General features: G+C 35.1%; 1 protein-coding gene across 4 annotated transcripts in view; it reads left to right on the top strand.

The window, feature by feature from the left end:
* HDX (highly divergent homeobox) overlaps window positions 1-20,447 on the top strand; it is a 198,996-nt gene that overhangs the window by 104,130 nt on the left and 74,419 nt on the right. The window lies entirely within an intron of this gene.

Below are 20,447 nucleotides of genomic sequence, written 5' to 3'. Positions count from 1 at the left end.
TACAGAGGAGCCTTAGCCTAGGCTCTGGGAAGACTGGCGTGCAGCTCTGACCCAGGGAAGAGGCTGCGAAGATGTGATTTTTGCTGGGCCAGGAGAGAAGAGACTCCTCCACCCCCAGCCACCACCTTTAGAAGGATCATATCTCAACATAATAAAGGCCATATATGATAAACCCACAGCTAACTTCATACTCAATGGGGAAAAACTAAAACCATTCCCCTTAAGATCAGGAACAAGGCAAGGTTGCCCACTTTGTCCACTTCTATTCAACATAGTGCTCGAAGTTCTAGCAACAGCAATCAGACAAGACAAAGAAATGAAAGGCATCCAAAGTGGTAGGGAGGAAGTAAAATTGTCATTATATGCAGATTATATGTAGAGAACCCCAAAGACTCCACCAAGAAACTATTGGATCTGATAGATTAATTTAGTAAAGTAGCAGTATACGAAATTAATATTCAGAAATCAGTTGCATTTGTATATACCAATAATAAAACATCACAAGGAGAAATTATAAAAAACAATCCCATTTATAATTGCTCCAGCGACTATAAAATACCTGGGAATAAGTTCAACCAAAGAAGTAAAAGACCTGTACTCAAAAAATTATAAGACATTGAAGAGAGAAATGAAAGAAGATACAAATAGATGGAAACACATACCATGCTCATGGATAGGAAGAATTAATATAGTTAAAATGTCCATACTGCCTAAGGCAATATACATATTCAACACAATTCCTATCAAACTACCAACGATGTTTCTCACAGAAATAGAACATATAATCCTAAAATTTATATGGGACCATAAAAGATCCCGGATAGCCTCAGCAATCTTGAGAAATAAGAACAAAGTGGGAGGTATAACAATATCTGACATCAAATTATACTACAAGGCTATAGTAATCAAAACAGCAAGGTACTGGCATAAAAACAGACCCATAGATCAATGGAACAAAATAGACAGTCCAGAAATAAATCCATGCCTGTATGGCCATTTAATCTACGACAAAGGAATCAAGAATGTATGGTGGGGTAAAGACAGTCTATTCAATAAATGGTGCAGGGAGACCTGGACAGACACATGCCAAAAAAATGAAGCTGGACCACCTCCTTACACCATATACAAAAATAAATTCAAAATGCCTTAAAGACTTAAATGTAAGACCTGAAACCATAAAATTCCTAGAAGAAAATATAGGAAGAAACTTCACAGACATTACCCAGAGTAAGATTTTTACTGATATATCCCCTCGCATGAGGGAAGAGAAAAAATAAACATGTGGGATTACATCAAACTAAAAAGCTTTTTCACAGCAAAGGAAGCCATCAATAAAACAAAAAGGGATCCTACTGAATGGGAAAAGATATTTGCCAATGATATATCTGATAAGGAGTTAATATCACAAATTTATAAAAAACTCACTCAACTCAACTCCAAAAAAACAAACAACCCAATTAAAAAATGGGCAGAGGACATGAAGAGACATTTTTCTAAACAGGACACACAGATGGCAAACAGACGTATGAAGAAATGTTCAACCTCACTAACCATCAGAGAAATGCAAATAAAAAACACAAGGAGATACCACCTCACCCCAGTCAAAATGGCTATCATCAATAAATCAACAAACAACAAGTGCTGGCGTGGATGTGGAGAAAAGGGAACGTTTGTGCACTGTTGGTGGGATTGCGGATTGGTGCAGCCACTATGGAAAACAATATGGAGGTATCTCAAAAATCTAAAAATGGAACTACCTTATGATCCAGCAATTCCACTCCTAGGTATCTATCCGGAGAAATCCAAAACTCAAATTCAAAAATCTTTATGCACTCCTATGTTTATTGCAGCATTATACACAATAGCCAAGACATGGATACAACGAAATGCCCTTCGGTAGATGACTGGATTAAGAAACTGTGGTACATTTATACAATGGAGTATTACACAGCCATAAAGAAGAAAGAAATCTTACCATTTGCAACAACATGGATGGACCTAGAGAACATTATGTTAAGTGAAATAAGTCAGACAGAGAAAGACAAATACCATATGATCTCACTTATATGTGGAATCTAAAGAAAAGAATAAGGGAATGAACTAATCAGAAACAGTTTTGGAGACATAGAGGAAAAACTGAGGGTTGCTAGTTGGGAGGGGGTTGGGGGTAAGGGGGAAGGTGAGGGAATTAGAAAACAGTCAGTAACCACAAGATGGCCACGGGGTTTTGAAAATTAATTTGGGGAATGTAATCAACAGTGTTGTAAAGATGTTGTAGGGTATCTGATAGACACTTGTCTCATTAGGGAGACCACCTCAGGGATGATGTAGATGCCTGATCACTGCACTGTACACCTGAGGCTGAACAATAATGAATGCCAACTATAATTTTATATATATGTGTGTGTATATATATATATATATATATATATATATATATATATATATATTTACAAGAAGCGGAGTACAGCATTAGGGATAGAGACAGTGGAAATGTAATGGCTGTGTGCGATGTCAGGGGGATAGTGGATGGGGAGAGGGGGGTTCACACAGTGAGGGATATAAATGATAAATGTCTAAGTATTACTTTGTCTTGTGCACCTGAAACTAATATAAATAAATAAATAAATAAATAAATAAATAAATAAATGGAACTATATCAAACTAAAAAGCTTCTGCACATCAAAAGAAACAATCAACAAAACAAAGAAGCAACCAACTAAATGGAAGAAGTTATTTGCAAACAACACCTCCGATGAGGGGCTGATACCTAAAATATGTAAAGAACTCGTATAACTCACCACCCAGAACAACAACAAAACCAGTCAAATTACAAAATGGCCAGAGGACATGAACAGGCACTTCTCCCAAGAATACATACGAACAGCCAACAGATATATGAAAAGATGCTTAATTTCACTAGGTATTAGGGAAATGCAAGTCAAAACCACAATAAGATACCACCTCACACCTGTTAGAATGGCTATCATCAATAAGACAAGTAATAACAATTTGGAGAGGCTTTGGGGAAAAAAAGGAAGCCTCATACACTGTTGGTGGGAATGTAAATTGTTGCAGCCACTGTGGAAAACAGCATAGAGATTCCTCAAAAAAATTCAGAATACAATTATCATAAGACCCAGCAATCCTTCTTGTGAGTATCTACCCCCAAAATCTGAAAACATTTATCCGTAAATATATATGTCACCCCACGTTCACTGCAGCATTATTCATGATGGCCAAGACATGTAAACAACAAAAGTGTCCTTCGATAGATGATTGAATAAAGAAGAAGTGATGCATATATACAATGGAATATTACTTGGTCATAAGATGAAATGCTGCCATTTGCAACAACTTGGATAGGTCTTGATATTATCTTGCTAAGCAAAATAAGTCAGACAGAAACTGTTGCGATGTATATAAGTTCACTCACATGTGGAATATAAAACTGAAAGCAACAAAGAAAACAAGACAAACAATCAAAGAAAAACTCATAGGCACAGATAACAGTTTAGTGGTTACCAGAAGGTAAGCGGGAGGAGGAAGAGGAGGAAAAGGGCTATCAAATATATGGTGATGGAAGGAGAACTGACTCTGGGTGGTGAACACACAATGCACTATATAGATGCTGTGTTATTGAATTTTACACTTGAAACTTGTATAATTTTACTAACCAGTGTCACCCCAATAAATGTAATTAAAATTAATAGAAAAAACAAAAATTGGAAAAATGAATCAGAACCAATAAGTGATTTAGCAAGATTACAGATACGAGATCAGTATACAAAAATCAACTGTATGTCTATATATTATCAACAAATAATCATAAATTGAAATCTAAAACTACCTTTTAAAATAGCATAAAATATGAAATACTGAGATATAAATCTGACAAAATGTATGCAATACCTGTACTTTGAAAACCATACACTAGCATATTTTTAGTGGATTTGGGCTGAGGGGCATTGACACTGATAATATAATCTTTGGAAATGGGTGTTCGAATTTTCAGACACAGCAGTTATATTTCATTACGTGGGTACAGTGTGCTTTCAGAGGAAGCTAATGTTTCCAACATGGTCATTTGTCACAGTGGCATTTTGTATTTGATTATATTATTATTTCATTAATACCTCTCTTCCTATCAAATCTAGAGTGTTCCATAAAAGCAAGGAAAATGTCTGGTTTTTGTCACCTTTGCAACCCTAAGATGAATCACAATTCTTGGCACAGTGTGGACCAGTGTAATACAATAAAACTATAATATGAACCATATATTATGCTTCTGTTTTCTTGTGCAATATTAAAAAGTGAAAAGCTGCATAAAAATTTAATTTTAATAATATACTGTAACTTATATATCCAAAATCTTGTCATTTGACTGTTATTAATATAAAAATTGAGATATTTTATGTATTCCTTTTTACCATACAAAATCTTTTAAATCAATATGTATTTTACACTTACAGCACATGTCAATTTGAATGTAAATTTTCATCATACAGACTGATCTATATATAAATTTTATAAAAGGTACAGTTGAAAAAGTAGATTTAAATACCCAGGTTTTCTAATAACTGATGTTTAGTTTGTAAAAGCTTTATTGAGGTATATTTAACATAAAGTAAATTGCACATATTTAAACAGTACAATTTGATGTTTTGATATGTATACACCCTCAAGAACCCATCTTGGGTGAACATACCCAACATCCCTAAAAGTTTCTGAAAGCCCATTTTCAATCATTTTTACCTGCCTTTTGCAGTTCTACCACACCATGCAACTACTGATGTGTTCCTGTCACTAATTTGCATTTTCAATAGTTTTATATAGATGGAAACATACAGTATATACTCTCTTTTTAATCTGGTTTTATTCACTCAGCCTGATTATTTTGAAATTCATTCATGTTGTGTGTATCAGTAATTCATTTTTTTTTTTTTTTGGTTGGGTAGTATTTCCCTATATGAATAAAAACAATTTGTTTATCCATTCACCTATTAATGAACATTTGTTTTGTTTCCAGTTTGGGGCTTTTACAGCTAAAGCTGCAATAAACATTCAGGTACAAGTGTTTGTATGGATATGGGCTATCACTCCTCTTGGGTAAATACTTATCAGTAGAATAGCTGGATCATAGGGTGACTGTATGCTTAACTTTTTAAGAAACTGCCAAATTGTTTTCCAGAATGAGTGTTCCATTTCACATTCTGACAGCACTGTATCATAGTTCTAGCTCCTTCACATCCTCACCAACACTTGATATGATCAGTTTTTTATTTTCTGTCTTAATGGGTGTGTAGTGGCCACATGGTAGTTTACATTTGCATTCATCTTGTGACTAATTGTTTTAAGCACATTTTTATATGCTTATTGGTTACCTTTGTATCTTCTTTAGTGAAGTGTTTTTCAAATATTTTGCCCATTTTTTATGGGCTGTGTTCCCTTATTATTGAGCTTTGAGACCTCTTTATGTATTCTGGACACAGGTCTTCTATCAGATGTACCATTTGTAATTATTTTCTCTTTATTTGTGGCTTGTCTTTTCATTTTCTTAACAGTATCTTTGTTATAAAAAAGACTGCAGTATATGTTTACATATAATAAAATGCACCCATTTCAAGTATACAACTCAATGATTTTTAGTAACTTCACTTAGTGTACAAACATCATCATATATCAGTTTTAGAACATTTTAATCTCAGTATATCTTTCATGTCTATTTCAAGTTATCCCACATTCATATCCCAAACAACAGGCAACCACTGACCTACTTTCTATCTCTATGAATTTGTATTTGTCTTTTCTGAACAATTCATATAAATAGAATCATACAATATGTTGTGGCTTCTGTCACATTGCATGTTTTTCAGATTTATCTATGATGCAGCATGTGTCACTAGTTAATTCCTTTTTATTACTGAAGTGTATTTATTGTATGTATATACTGTATTTTATCTATTCATTCACAAGTTGATAGGCATTTAGGTTGTTTCAAATTTGGGGCTATTATTAATGCTGCTGTGAATATTTGCATGCAGCCCTATGTGTGGACATGTTTTTGTTTCTCTTCAGCAAATACCTATGAGTTGAATTGCTTAGATGTATTTTAGTTTTATTTTTAGTATTTTAAGAAACTGCCAAACTGTTTTCCAAAGTGGTTGTACCAGTTCACATACCCATCATCAATGTATAATTGTTCCTTCATTTCCATATCTTTGCAAATATTTGCTATTGTAAGTCTTACTTAATGCAGCCATTCTAGAGAGTATGAGATAATATCTAATTTTGGTTTAAATATGCATTTCCTGAATGACCAGTGATTTTGAGCATTTGTTCATGTACTTATTAAACACTCATATATCTGCTTTGGTGAAATATCTGTTGATGTATTTTGTCCACTTTTTGATCAGGTTGTTGGTCTTATTATTGACTTGTAGAAGTATTTTGCATATTCTCAATACAAGCTTTTTATTGGAAAGTGATTTGCAAATATTTCCCTCCAGTTTGTTATGTGTCTTTTCATTTTCTTCATTATCTATTTTGAAGTGGCAACGTTTAGAATTTTGTTGAGATATACTTTATCAATTTTTTATTTCATCAACTGTGCTTTTGGTTATGTATCTAGAGAATCTTTGCCTAACCCGAGGTCTCAAACAATTTCTCCTCCATTTTCTTATAAAATTTTATTGGTTTAGCTTTTACATTTAAGTCTCTGATCTATGCTGAGTTAATTTTTATGTGCATATTCAATTGTCCCAGCACAACTTGTTGAGCAGACTATTTCCTCCATTCCAATGAATTTTCTTGACATCCTTGTATAAACTCAATTGAATATAAATGTAAGAATTTATTTCTGGATTCTCAATTCAGTTCCATTGTTCTGCATGTATATCCTTATTCCAAGACCACACTGTCTCGATTATTGCAACTTTACAGTAAATTTTGGGATGGGGAAATAGAATTTTTCCAACTTTGTTATTCTTTTTCAAAACTTTTTGACTATCCTAGTGTTCTTCATTTGTATATAAGTTTTAGGATCTACTTGACAATTTCAAAACAAATATCCATCAGAAATTGTGAGAGGAATTGCTTTGAATCAATAGATGAACTTGAGGAGTACTGAAATCTTAACAATTTTGAATCTTCTAATTCATTAACATGGAATAGCTCTCAATTTATTTAAATCTTTAATTTCCCTTAGGAAAGCTGTGTAATTTCCAGTGCACAAGCCTTAACACTTCTTTTGTTCAACTTATTCCTTAATATTTTATTCTTTTTGAATGAAGTTATATTCTCAATTTATTTTTGGATTGTTCATGTTAGTCTATAGGAACAAGTGGTTATGTTTTTGAATCTTGTACCCTGAACCCTTGCTGTACATCTTTATTAGTTCTAGTAGATTTTTTAAAGCTTCCTTAATGGTTTCTGTATACAAGATTACGTCATCTGTGAATAAAGTCAGTTTCACTTCATTCTTTCCAATCTGGATGCTTTTTCTTTTTCTTGCCTGATTGCAATGTTTAGAACATTCATTGCCATGTTGAATAGAAGAGGACAAAGTGGATATCCTTGCCTTGTTTCTAATCCTAGGGAGAATGTGTTAAGTCACTCAAATGAAGTATAATATTCATGGTATGTTTTCAATAGATTCCCTTTATTAGGTAAAGAAGTCCTATTCTATTCCACAAGAACAGTGTGTCTAGAGAGCAGATGATTTTAATTTGGTGAATTCTAATTCTTCTATGAATCATAATTGATGTCCTATCTAAGAATTCTTTGACTAATCCAAACTGACCAATATTTTCTCCTAAGTTTTATTTTAGGGTTTTTAAAAATAATTTTAGTTCTCTTCTTTATGTATATGATCCATTTGAGTTCAATTTTGTATATGGTGTAAGGTAAAAATAATTTTTTCATATGGATATCCATTCATTTTAGAACCATTTGGTGAAAAGACTATCCTTTTTACACTGATTTGCCTAAACAACTTTTTTTTTTAAATCAGTTATCCATATACATGAACATCTATTTCTGGACTCTATATTTAGTTCCATTGATCTATTTGCCTAACCTCAATATCACACTGCTTTGATTACACTAGCTTTATAATAAGTCTTGAGAGCATGTTGTGTTATGCCTCCAACTATGTTCTTTTTCAAAGTTGTTTTGGCTATTCTAGGTCCTTTGAATTATATGAATTTTAAAATGAATTTGTCACTTTCTACCAAAAGCCTACTGTGATTTTGGTTAAAATTATTTTGAATGTATAGATAAATATGGAGAGAATAACATCTAAACAATATTAAATATTTTCACCCTGAGAAAGTTACATCTCTCTATTAATTTAAGCCTTTTAAACTTTTCTCAGCAATATTTTGTACAAGCGTGTCTTGGAGATATTGCAGGTTGTGTTCCACACCACTGCAATACAGTGAATATTGCAATAAAGCAAGTCACATAATGTTTTTGGTTTTCCAATGCATATAAAAATTATGCTTACATTACACTGTAGCTTATGAAGTGTGCAATAGCATTATGTCATTAAAATATACATACCTTAATTTCAGGCTAGAAAAAATGCTGACCATCATCTGAGCGTTCAAGAAGATATGATCGTTTTGCAGGTGGAGGATCTTGCTTCAATGTTGATGGCTATTGACTGGTCAGGGTGGCGGTTGCTAAAGGTTGGGGTGGCTGTGGCAATTTCTTAAAATAAGACAACAGTGAAGTTTGCCACATCGATTGACTCTTCCTTTTACAAATGATTTCACTGTAACATGCAATGCTGTTTGGTACTGTTTTACACAACAGAATTTCTTTAAAAATTGGAGTCAACCCTCCCAAATCCTGCCATTGCTTTGTCAATTACATTTATGTAATATTCTAAATCCTTTGTTATCATTTCAACAATCTTCACAGCATCTTCACCAGGAATAGATTCCAACTCAAGAATTCCATTTCTTTGCTCATCCATATGAAGCAACTCTGCATCCATTGTAGTTGTATCATGAGACCGTAGCAATTCAGTCACATCTTGAAGCTACACTTCTAATTCTAGTTCTCTTGCTATTTCCACCACATCTGCAGTTACTTCCACCACTGAAGTCTCAAATTCCTCTAAGTCATCCATGAAGGCTGGAATCAACTTTTTCCAAGCTCTTGTTAATGTTGATATTGTGACCTCTTCCCATGAATCATGCACGCTCTTAATGGCAGCTAGAATTGTGAATCCTTTCCAGAATGTTTTCAATTGACTTTGCCCAGATCCATCAGAGGAATCACTATTTATGGCTGCCATAGCCTTATGGAATGTATTTCTTAAATAATAAGACTTGAAAGTCAAAATTATTCCTTGATCCCTGGGCTACAGAATGGATGTTGTGTTAGCAAGTACGAAAACATTAATCTCATTATACATCTCCATCAGAGCTCTTGGGTGAGTCGGAACATTGTCAGTGAGCAGTAATACTTTGAAAGGAATCTTTTTTTCTGAACAGTAGCTTTCAACAGCGGACTTAATATGTATGGGCTGTCATCAATGCTTTTTTGTGTCATTTATGAAGCTCAGGCAAGTCAATTTTACAAAATTCTTAAGGGCCCTAACATTTTCAGAATTTTGGGGGTTATATACCTAGATGTTGGATTCCTGGATCATATGGTAATTCTATTTTTAATCTTTTAAGGCACCATCATACTGTTCTCCATAGTGGCTGCACCATTTTACATTCCCACCAACAGGGCACAAGCATTCTAATTTCTCCACATGCTCACCAACATGTTATCTTCTTTTTTTTTAATAGTAGCCACACTAATAGTTGTGAGGTGATATTTCATTGTGGTTTTGATTTGTGTTTTCCTGATAATTAATGGTGTTGGTCATTTTTCATGTACAGTTTAGCCATTTTTATACAAGGTTGGACAATTAATTTCGCGAACTCATCCTACAAAAAGTGCTACATACCTCATTGCTGAATATCAGTATGATCACCTTCGCAGTAATCCCCTTGGGAAGCTATGCATCACACCATCAACTAGTCCACCCTGCAAAGCAATTTTTGAACTCTTTTTCTGGAATGGCCATCAGAGATGTCATATTACCCTTCATGTCCTAAATGTCATAAAAAGGTCTTTCTTTCAACATTTCCTTTGTCTTCAGGTAAAGAAGTCATTGTGGGCCAAATCCGGTGAGTAGGGAGGGTATTCCAATACAGTTATTTGTTTACTGGTTAAAAACTCCCTCACCGACAGTGCTGTGTGAGCTGGTGCATTGTCATGATGCAAGAGCCATGAATTGTTGGTGAAAAGTTCAGGTTTTCTAACTTTTTCACACAGCTTCTTCAGCACTTCCAAATAGAAAACTTGGTTAACTGTTTGTCCAGTTGGTGCAAATTCATAAGGAATAATCCCTCTGATATCAAAAAAAGGTTAGCAACATTGTTGCAACAAGTTCGTGAACTTAATTGTCACACTTTGTATATATTTTGGCAAATGTGTATTCAAGTCCTTTGTCCATTTTTTCTATTCGTAATTTTTTGAGGAACCTCCACACTGCCTTCCATAACGGCTGCACCAGTCTGTATTCCCACCAACAGTGTATGAGGGTTCCTTTTTCTCCACAGCCTCTCCAACACTTGTTACAAATTGTCTTCTTGATGATAGCCATTCTGACTGGGGTAAGGTGATATCTCATTGTGGTTTTTATTTGCATTGCTCTGATGATTAGTGACCTTGAGCATTTTTTCATATGTCTATTTGCCATTTGTATGTCCTCTTTGGAGAAATGTCTCTTCAGGTCCTCTGCCCATTTTTCAATTGGGTTGTTTGATTTTTGTTGTTGAGTTGTATGAATTACTTGTATATTCTGGATATCAGCCCCTTATCAGAGGCACTGTTTGCAAAAATCTTCTCCCATTCAGTGGTGGCCTCTTTATTTTGTCGATGGTTTCTTTTGCTGTGCAGAAGCTTTTAAGTTTCATATAGTCTCATTCGTTTATTTTAGCTTTTACTTCCATTACCTTTGGAGTCAAATTCATAAAATGCTCTTTGAACCCAAGGTCCATAAGTTTAGTACCTATATTTTCTTCTATGCAGTTTATTGTGTCAGGTCTTATGATTAAGTCTTTGATCCATTTTGAATTAATTTTGGTACATGGTGACAAATAGCAGTCCAGTTTCATTCTTTTGCACGTGGCTATCCAATTCTCCCAGCACCATTTATTGAAGAGGCTGTCTTTCCTCCACTGTATGTTTTTAGCTTCTTAGTCAAAAATTATCTGTCCATATTTACGTGGTTTTATTTCTGGGTTCTCAATTCTATTCCATTGGTCTATGTGTCTGTTTTTCTGCCAATACCATGCTCTTTTGATTATTGTTGCCCTGTAGTACAAGCCAAAGTCAGGAAGTGTGATACCTCCATTATTTTTCTTTTTTCTTAAGATTGCTTTGGCTATTTGGGGTCTTTTGTGGTTCCAAACAAATCTGATGATTTTTTGTTCTATTTCTTTAAAATATGCCATTGGGATTTTGATGGGGATTGCATTGAATCTGTATATTACTTTGGGTAATATGGCCATTTTAACTATGTTGATTCTTCCAATCCATGAGCACGGAATGTCTTTCCATTTCTTCGTGTCTTCTTCAATTTCTTTCAAAAATGTCTTATAGTTTTCAGCATATAGGTCTTTCACATCCTTGGATAAGTTTATTCCTAGGTATTTTATTCTTTTTGATGCAATTGCAAAAGGAATTGTTTTTTGTATTTATTTTTCTGAGATTTCATTGTTAGTATACAGGAATGCAATGGACTTTTGTACGTTGATTGTGTAGCCGGCAACTTTACTGTATCCGTTGATTGTTTCTAATAGCTTTGTGGTGGAGTCTTTAGGGTTTTCTATATATAGCATCATGTCATCTGCAAAGAGTGATAATTTAACTTCTTCATTCCCAATTTGGATGCCTTTTATTTCTTTCTCTTGCCTGATTGCTCTGGCAAGGACTTCCAACACTATGTTGAAGAGCAGAGCTGATAGGGGACAACCCTGTCATGTTCCTGAACGCAGAGCAAAGGGCTTCAGTTTTTCACCATTAATTATGAGATTAGCAGAGGGCTTGTCATATATGGCCTTTATTATGGTAAGGTATTTTCCTTCAATACCTATTTTATTAAGTGTTTTAATCATAAATGGATGTTGTATCTTGTCAAATGCTTTTTCTGCATCAATTGATATAATCATATGATTTTTGTCCTTTATTTTGTTTATGTGATGTATCACATTGATGGATTTGCGTATGTTGAACCATCCTTGTGCCCCGGGGATGAACCCCACTTGGTCGTGATGAATAATGTTTTTAATGCATTGTTGTATTCGATTTGCTAGAATTTAATTAGGATTTTTGCATCGGTATTCATCAGAGATATTGGTCTGTAGTTTTCTTTTTTTGTGCTGTCCTTACCAGGTTTTGGTATCAGGGCAATGTTGGCCTCACAAAATGAGTTAGGGAGTACTGTCTCTTCTTCAATTTTATGGAAGGGTTTGAGCAAGATTGGTATTAGACCCTCTTTGAAGGTTTGGTAGAATTCACTAGTGAAGTCATCTGGTCCCGGACTTTTGCTTTTGGGAAGGTTTCAGATGACTGATTCAATTTCGTTACTGGTGATTGGTCTGTTTAGATTTTCCAGTTCTTCATGGTTCAGCCTTGGAAGGCTATATGTTTCTAAGAACTTGTCCATTTCTTCTAGGTTATTTAATTTGGTGACATATAGTCCTTCATAGTATTCTTGGATGATCCTTTGTATTTCTGTGGTGTCCGTGATAACTTCCCCTGTTTCGTTTCTGGTTTTGTTAATTAGTGTCTTCTCTCTTTTTATCTTAGTGAGTCTTGCCAAGGGTTTGTCAATTTTGTTCATCTTTTCAAAGAACTGCTCTTTGTCATATTAATTTTTTCTATTGTCTTTTTGTTCTCTATTTCATTTATTTCTGCTCTAATTTTTGTTATTTCTTTTCTTCTGCTGACCTTGGGTTTCACTTGTTCTTCTTTTTCTAGTTCTTTAAGGTGTAACATGAGGCTATTTATTTGGGAGTTTTCTTGTTTCTTGAGATAGGCCTGTGTTGAGATAAATTTCCCTATTAAAACTGCTTTCGCTGCATCCCAAAAGTTTTGGTAGGATGTATTTTCATTGTCATTTGTTTCTATGTATCTTTTGATCTTTCCTGTAACTTCTTATTTGACCCAGTCATTCTTTAAAAGTATGTTGTTTAAGCTCCATGTATTTGTGTTTTTTCCTCCTTTGTTTTTGCAGTTGATATCCAATGTCAAAGCCTTGTGATCAGAGAATATGCTTGGTATGATTTCAATCTTCTTAAATTGCTGAGGCTGATTTTATGTCCCAATATATGGTCTATCCTTGAGAATGTTCTGTGTACACTAGAAAAGAATGTATAGTCTAATGTTCTAGGATGAAGTGCTCTGTAAATGTCAATTATGTCCATTTCATCTAACATGTCATTTAGGGCTGTTATTTCGTTGTTTATTTTCTGTTTGGATGATCTATCCATAGCTGTCAGTGATGTATTTATAACTGTGCTTTGGTCCATTTCTCCCTTTAGTTTTGTTAGTAGTTGCTTGGTATATTTCGGTGCTCCCTGATTGGGGGCATAAATATTGATGACTATTATGTCTTCTTCTTGTATAATTCCCTTTCCCATTATGAAATGTCCATCTTTGTCTCTTGCTACCTTTTTTATCTTGACGTCTGTTTCATCTGATATCAGTATGGCTACAACTAATTTACTCTGGATACCATTTCCTTCAGGTGTCAATTTCCATCCTTTTACTTTGAGTCTATGTTTGTCTTCGTAGCTGAGATGTGTCTCTTAGAGGCAGCATATGCTTGGGTTTAGTTTTTTGATCCAATCTGCTACTCTGTGCCTTTTTATTGGTGAGTTCGTTCCATTTATATTTAGGGTGATTATTGATATGTGAGGACTTCCTATCATTCTATCTTTAGTTTTCTGGTAACACTGTGTCTCCATTGTTTCTTTGACTTTTTGTTGTTTCTATTAATTCTGTGTCATGGTATTCTGTGATGTTTCCTTCTGTTTCTTTTTTTATTGCATTATGTATTTCAGTTCTGGATATTTTTTCAGTGGTCACCATTAAGTTTATGTAAAAGAAAGTTTGATATTTAGAGTATTTTATTTTCTTCAGCATTCTTACTTTTTCCATTCCCATATTCCGGTTCAGATCTTCATTTCCCCCCTTTTATGTTTTGGTTACCACAAATTATCCCTATTGATGCTGGTCAAATAGCCTCCTTCAGTGTTTCTTGTAGTGCAGGTCATGTGTTAGAAAATTCCCTCAGCTTTTGTTTATCTGGAAAGGTCTTTTTTCCTCCTTCATATCTAAAGAATATCTTTGTTGGACATATTATTCTTGGCTCAAAATTTCTCTCTTTCAATAGTTTGAATATTTGGTTCCACTCCCTCCTGGCTTGCAGAGTTTCTGCTGGAAAATCTGATTATTCTCTAATGGCTTTCTGTTGTAGGGTACCGTCTTCTTTTCCCTGGCTGCCTTGAGGATTCTTTCTTTGTAGTTGATTTTTAACAGCTTCAATACCATATGCCTTGGAGAAGGCCTCTTGAGGTTGAGGTAATCAGGTGTTGTATTTGCTTCTTGGATTCGAGGATCCAGTTCTTTCCACATGTTTGGGAAGTTCTCATCGACTATTTGTTTGAATATATTCTATGTTCCCTTCTCGCTTTCTTCTCCTTCTGGTATGCCCATTATTCTTATATTGCTCTTTCTGATGAAGTTAGACACTTTTGTAGAGAACTTTCATTTACTTTAAGTCTCAAGTCTCTTTCTTCTACCGTCTGTGTTATTTTCAGATTTCTATCTTCAATGTCACTGATCCTTTCCTCCATGTGGTGAACTCTGCTCCCTAAGCTGGCTATTTCATTCTTCATTTATTTTATTGAGTTCTTAATCTCCAGAAATTCTTTTGGGTTCTTTTTTTAAAATTTCAATCTCTTTGGTAAAATGTTCATTTTGTTCTTTGATTGTGTTTCTGAGTTCATTAAACTGCCTGTCTATGTTTTCTTGCATCTCATTGAGTTTTTTCAGAACTATAATCTTGGATTCCCTGTCATTTAAGTCATATATTTCCTTTCTTCTGCTGACCTTGGGTTTCATTTGTTCCTCTTTTTCTAGTTCATTAAGGTGTAATGTGAGGTTGTTTATCTGGGATTTTTCTTGTTTCTTGAGATAGGCCCGTAATTATATGAATTTCCCTCTTAAAACTACTTTTGCTCCTTTCCAAAACTTTTGGTAGCATGCATTTTCATTCTCATTTGTTTCTTTGTATGTTTTGATCTCTCCTTTTATTTCTTCTTTGAACCAGTCATTCGTTAAAAGTATGTTTTTTAATCTCCACATATTTTTGGTTTTTCCTCTTTTTGGTTTGAAGTTCATATGCAACTTCAAAGCCTTGTGATCAGACAATATCCTTGGTATGATTTCAATCTTCTTAAATTTGCTGAGGCTAGTTTTATGTCCCAATATATGGTCTGTCCTTGAGAATGTTTCATGTACACTAGAAAAGATTGTATAGTCTGATGTTCTAAGATGAAGGGCTCTATAAAAGTCAATTATGTCCATTTCATCTAATGTGTCATTGAAGGATCATATTTATTTATTTATTTTCTGTTTGGATGATCTATCCATGACTGTCAATGATGTATTTATGTCTTCTACTATAATTGCATTTTGGTCAATTTCTCCCTTTAGTTCTGTTAGCAGTTGCTTTGTATATTTTGGTGCTCCCTGATTGGAGGCAGAAATATTGATGGCTGTTATGTTTTCTTGTTGTGTAGTCCCCTTTCTCATTATGAAATGTCATTCTTTGTCTCTTGTTACCTTTTTTATCCTGAAGTCTGTTTCATCTGATATCAGTAAGGTTGCACCTCCTTTTTCTGGATGCCATTTGCTTGGAGTGTCAATATCATTCCTTTCACTTTGAGTCTATATTTGTCCTTGTTGCTGAGATGTTTCTCTTGGTGGCAGCTTATGGTTGGATATAATTTTTTGATCCAATCTGCCACCGTGTGACTACTTTTTGGTGAATTCTGTCCATTTACCTTTAGGGTGATGATTGATATATGAGTATTTCCTGTAATTCTATCTTTGTTTTTATGGTGGGACTGTCTCATTGTTTCATTGCCTTCTTGTAGCTGTCTATTATTTCAGTGTGGTGGTATTCTATGATTGTTCTCTCTGTTTCTTCTTTTATTATGTTATATATTTCATTCCTGGATTTTTTTGAGTGGTTACAATTAAGTTTATGTAAAGAAAGTTTCATATTTGGAGTATTCCATTTTCTTCAGTATGCTTACTTTCTCCATTCCCTTGTGCCAGTTCAAACATTTCCTGTCTCCCATTTTATGTTTTATTGGCACAAATTATCCCTATTTATGCTGTGAGTTGATTTCTGCACTGAGTAGCAAGTTGTCTTTTTCTTCTATTTTCTGAAGTGCTTTTTTTTCCTTAACCCATATGTTATGTTTAAGGGTATAGTGTCTTATTTGGTGTAGGGGTTGCCATTTCCTGTTTCTGTCTGTCTGTTCATAATACTACTCATAGTTTTTTATTCTTTTGCTTTTTTGTGTCAGGTCGAATAGCCTCCTTCAGTATTTCTTGTAGTACAGGTCTTGTGTTAAAAAATTCCCTCAGCTCCTGTATGTCTGGAAAAGTCTTTATTCCTCCTTCATATCTAAAGGATGGCTTTGCTGGATATATTATTCTTGGTTTATAATTTTTCTCTTTCAATAGTTGGAATATTTGATTTCACTCCTTCCTGTCTTGTAGAGTTTCTGCTGAAATATCTGAGATAATCTAATGGGCTTTCCTTTATAGTTTACCATCTTCTTTTCCCTGGCTCTCCTTAAGAATTCCTTCTTTGTCTTTAATTTTTACAGCTTCAATGCAATGTGCCTTGCAGAAACCCTGTTGGGATTGAGATATATGGTGTTCTATTTGCTTCATGAATTTGAAGATCCTCTTCTTTCCACATGTTTGGTAAATTCTCATCAACTATTTGTTTGAATATATTCTATGTTCCCTTCTCCCTTTCTTCTCATTCTGGTATGTCCATTATTCTATATTGCTCTTTCTGATGGACTCAGAAAGTTCTTGTAGAGTTCTTTCATTTAACTCTCAAGTCTCTCTGTTCTTTGATCTGTGTCATTTACATATATCTATGTTCGATGTCACTGATTCTTTCCTCCATCTAGTCATCTCTATTACTTATGCTGGCTATTCTTCATTTCTTTTACTGAGTTCGTAATCTTAAGAAATTCTATTTAGTTCTTTTTTAAAATTTCAATCTCTTTGGTATAATGTTCATTTTGTTCTTTGATTGTGTTTCTGAGTTCATTACACCTCTTGTTTCTGTTTTCTTGCATCTCGAGTCTTTTCAGAACTGCAATCTTGAATTCTCTGTCATTTAAGTCACATATTTTCATGTCTTTAAGTTCATTTTCTGGAATCTTTTCAGTTTCTTTCTGAGCTGCCTTATTACCTTGGTTATTTATGGCAATTACTGAATTACTGAATTATTATTTCTCTTCCTAGGCATCTACAGGAGTGGGTTCTGTCACATGTTGGTAGGAAGAGGTCTTTCTTTTGCTTTCCAGTAGTGTTGGTAAAATGCCTTATTTTCTCTCTGACTGCAGCCTTTTTTTCTCTCTCACACTGTAGTGTTATGTTTTCTCCGCACTGTTCCGGCTTCTCAGACAATTGAGGATTCTCTGGAAGGTGGGCTTCTCCTCTGTGAGCAGGTTGCCTGGGTCTGAAGGCACCACCTCCATGGGTGAATGTGGAGAGCTTCTGAAGTTCCAAAGCCCTTCCTGGACCAATTTCAGAGCCTGTGTGTTTCATCGGTTTTGTTTACCCCGTAGGGATCAGCCCACATAGGTGGGGGAGAGGGGTGGGGTGAGTTGTGAGAGGTGTCTGTGACCAATGGCGGCGACCACCAGCACAGCCAGTCCTGCACCCAAGGCTCCCTCCCCTTTGCCAGAACTAGTTGTTCCACATGTCCGTGGCTGTGGGCTGCAGTTCTCAGAACTGCAAATATTCTGTTCTTTTGATCTAACACTGCTACTGTTCTACTTCTAACACTGGGCAGGTGAGTGTGGGTCAAGCTCTGGGAGAGTAGGGAGAAGGCATCTCAGCTCCATGCCTATGCCTTCCATCCTCTGCTTGGCAGTGAGGGCTTCAACCACCATTTTTACCCTTCTTTCCTTAGTCTTTGTTTCAAGGTCTCTGCCTTGAGTGTTGGGTTCACCCATGTTATATGCTGATCCCTTAGGCCGCAATCTCTTTTTTTCAAAAAAATCGTTACTCTTAATTTTTGGTTAACCCTTTAAAAAGAGAGGCTATCTTCGTTAACCGAGAAATAACTGTTCTAACCAAATAATTCCTGATATAAAGAATTGATTATTGTAGTTAATTTCTTAGATCATAAAAAGTATCTGTATTATACAATCCTTTTTAAAACACACACCCTCATATTATTAAAACATATACAGGCTTACTTCACTTTACTATACTACACATTACTGTGCTTCACAGTTACTGTGTTTTTGCTACAAATTGAAGGTTTCTGCAGTCCTGCGTTGAGCAAATTTATAGGCGCCATTTCCCAACAGGATTTGTTCACTTTGTGTCTCAATGTCACAGTTTGATGATTCTTGCAATATTTCAAACTTTCTCATTATCATTATGTTTGTTATGATGATCTGCAATCAGTGATGTTACTATTGTAATTGTTTTGGGGCTCAATAAACCACACCCATATATCACGCCAAACGTAATCCATAAATGTTGTGTGGGTTTTGACTGCTCCACTAACCAGCCATTTCCCTATCTCTCTGCCTCTCCAGGCCTCCCTATTCCATGAGACACAACACTATTGAAATTAGGTCAACTAATAACCCTACAATGGCCTCTAAGTGTTCAAGTGAAAGAAAGAGTTGTATGACTCTCACTTTAAATCAAAAGCTAGAAACGATTAAGCTTATTGAGGAAAACATATCAAAATCCAAGATAGGCCAAAAGTTAGGCCTCTTGTGCCAAACAGTTAGCCAAGTTGTAAATGGAAAGCAAAAGTTCTTGAAGGAAATGAAAAGTGCTACTCCAGTCAACACACAAATGGTAAGAAAGCAAAACAGTCTTATTGCTAACATGGAGAAGGTTTTAGTGGTCTGGATAGAAGATCCAACCTGCTACAATATTCCCTTAAACCAAAGACTAATTCAGAGCAAGGCTCTAACTCTTTCAAGTATGTTAATACTGAGAGAGGTAAGGAAGTTGCAGAAGAAATATTTGAAGCTAGCAGAGGTTGGTTTATGAGGTTTAAGGAAAGAAGCCATCTCCATTATATAAAAGGACAAGATGAAGCAGCAAGTGCTAGTGTAGAAGCTGCAGCAAGTTATCCAGGAGATCTAGCTAAGATAATTAGTAAAAGTGTCTACACTAAACAACAGATTTTCAATATAGATGAAACAGCCTTGTTTTTTGAAGAAGATGCCACCTAGGAGTTTCATGCCTAAAGAGGATAATTCAATGCCTAGCTTCAAATCTTCAACAGACAGGCTGACTCTTGTTAAAGGCTAATGCAGCTGATGACTTTAAGTTAATGCCAATGCTCATTAATCATTCTGAACAGTTTAGGGCCCTTAAGAGTTATGCTATAACAATTCTGCCTATGCTTCATAAATGAAACAAAAGGCTGGATAACAGCATATCTGTTTAAAAGATAGCTAACTACTATACACAATAGCCAAGACATGGAAACAACCAAAATGCCCATCAGTAGATGACTGGATTAAGAAACAGTGGTACATTTATACAATGGAGTATTACGCAGCCATAAAGAAAAAAGAAATCTTACCATTTGCAACAACATGGATGGACCTAGAGAACATGATGTGAAGTGAAATAAGTCAGACAGAGAAAGACAAATACCATATGATCTCACTTATATGCAGAATCTAAAGAAAAGAATAAGTGAATGAACTAATCAGAAACAGTTTTGGAGACATAGAGGAAAAACTGAGGGTTGCTAGAGGGGCGGGGGGTGGGGATAAGGGGGAAGGTGAGGGGTTTAGAAAATAGTCAGTAACCACAAGATGGCCACGGGGTTTTGAAAATTAATATGGGGAACATAATAATGTAAAGATTTTGCAAGGTATCCGATGGACATGTGTCCCATTTGGGAGACCACCTCAGGGATGATGTAGATGCCTGATCTCTGAACGGTACACCTGAAGCTGAACAATAATGAATGCCAACTGTGATTTTATATATATGTGTGTGTGTGTGTGTGTGTGTGTGTGTGTGTGTGTGTGTGTATGGTTACAGGAAGTGGAGTACAGCATGAGGAA

This window comes from Rhinolophus sinicus, chromosome 18 (assembly GCF_057876585.1).
Source record: "Rhinolophus sinicus isolate RSI-liver-muscle chromosome 18, RSI-T2T, whole genome shotgun sequence".
NCBI lineage: Eukaryota > Metazoa > Chordata > Mammalia > Chiroptera > Rhinolophidae > Rhinolophus > Rhinolophus sinicus.
Note: the sequence above shows the minus strand (reverse complement) of the source record. Positions and strands in the feature narration are given on the sequence as shown.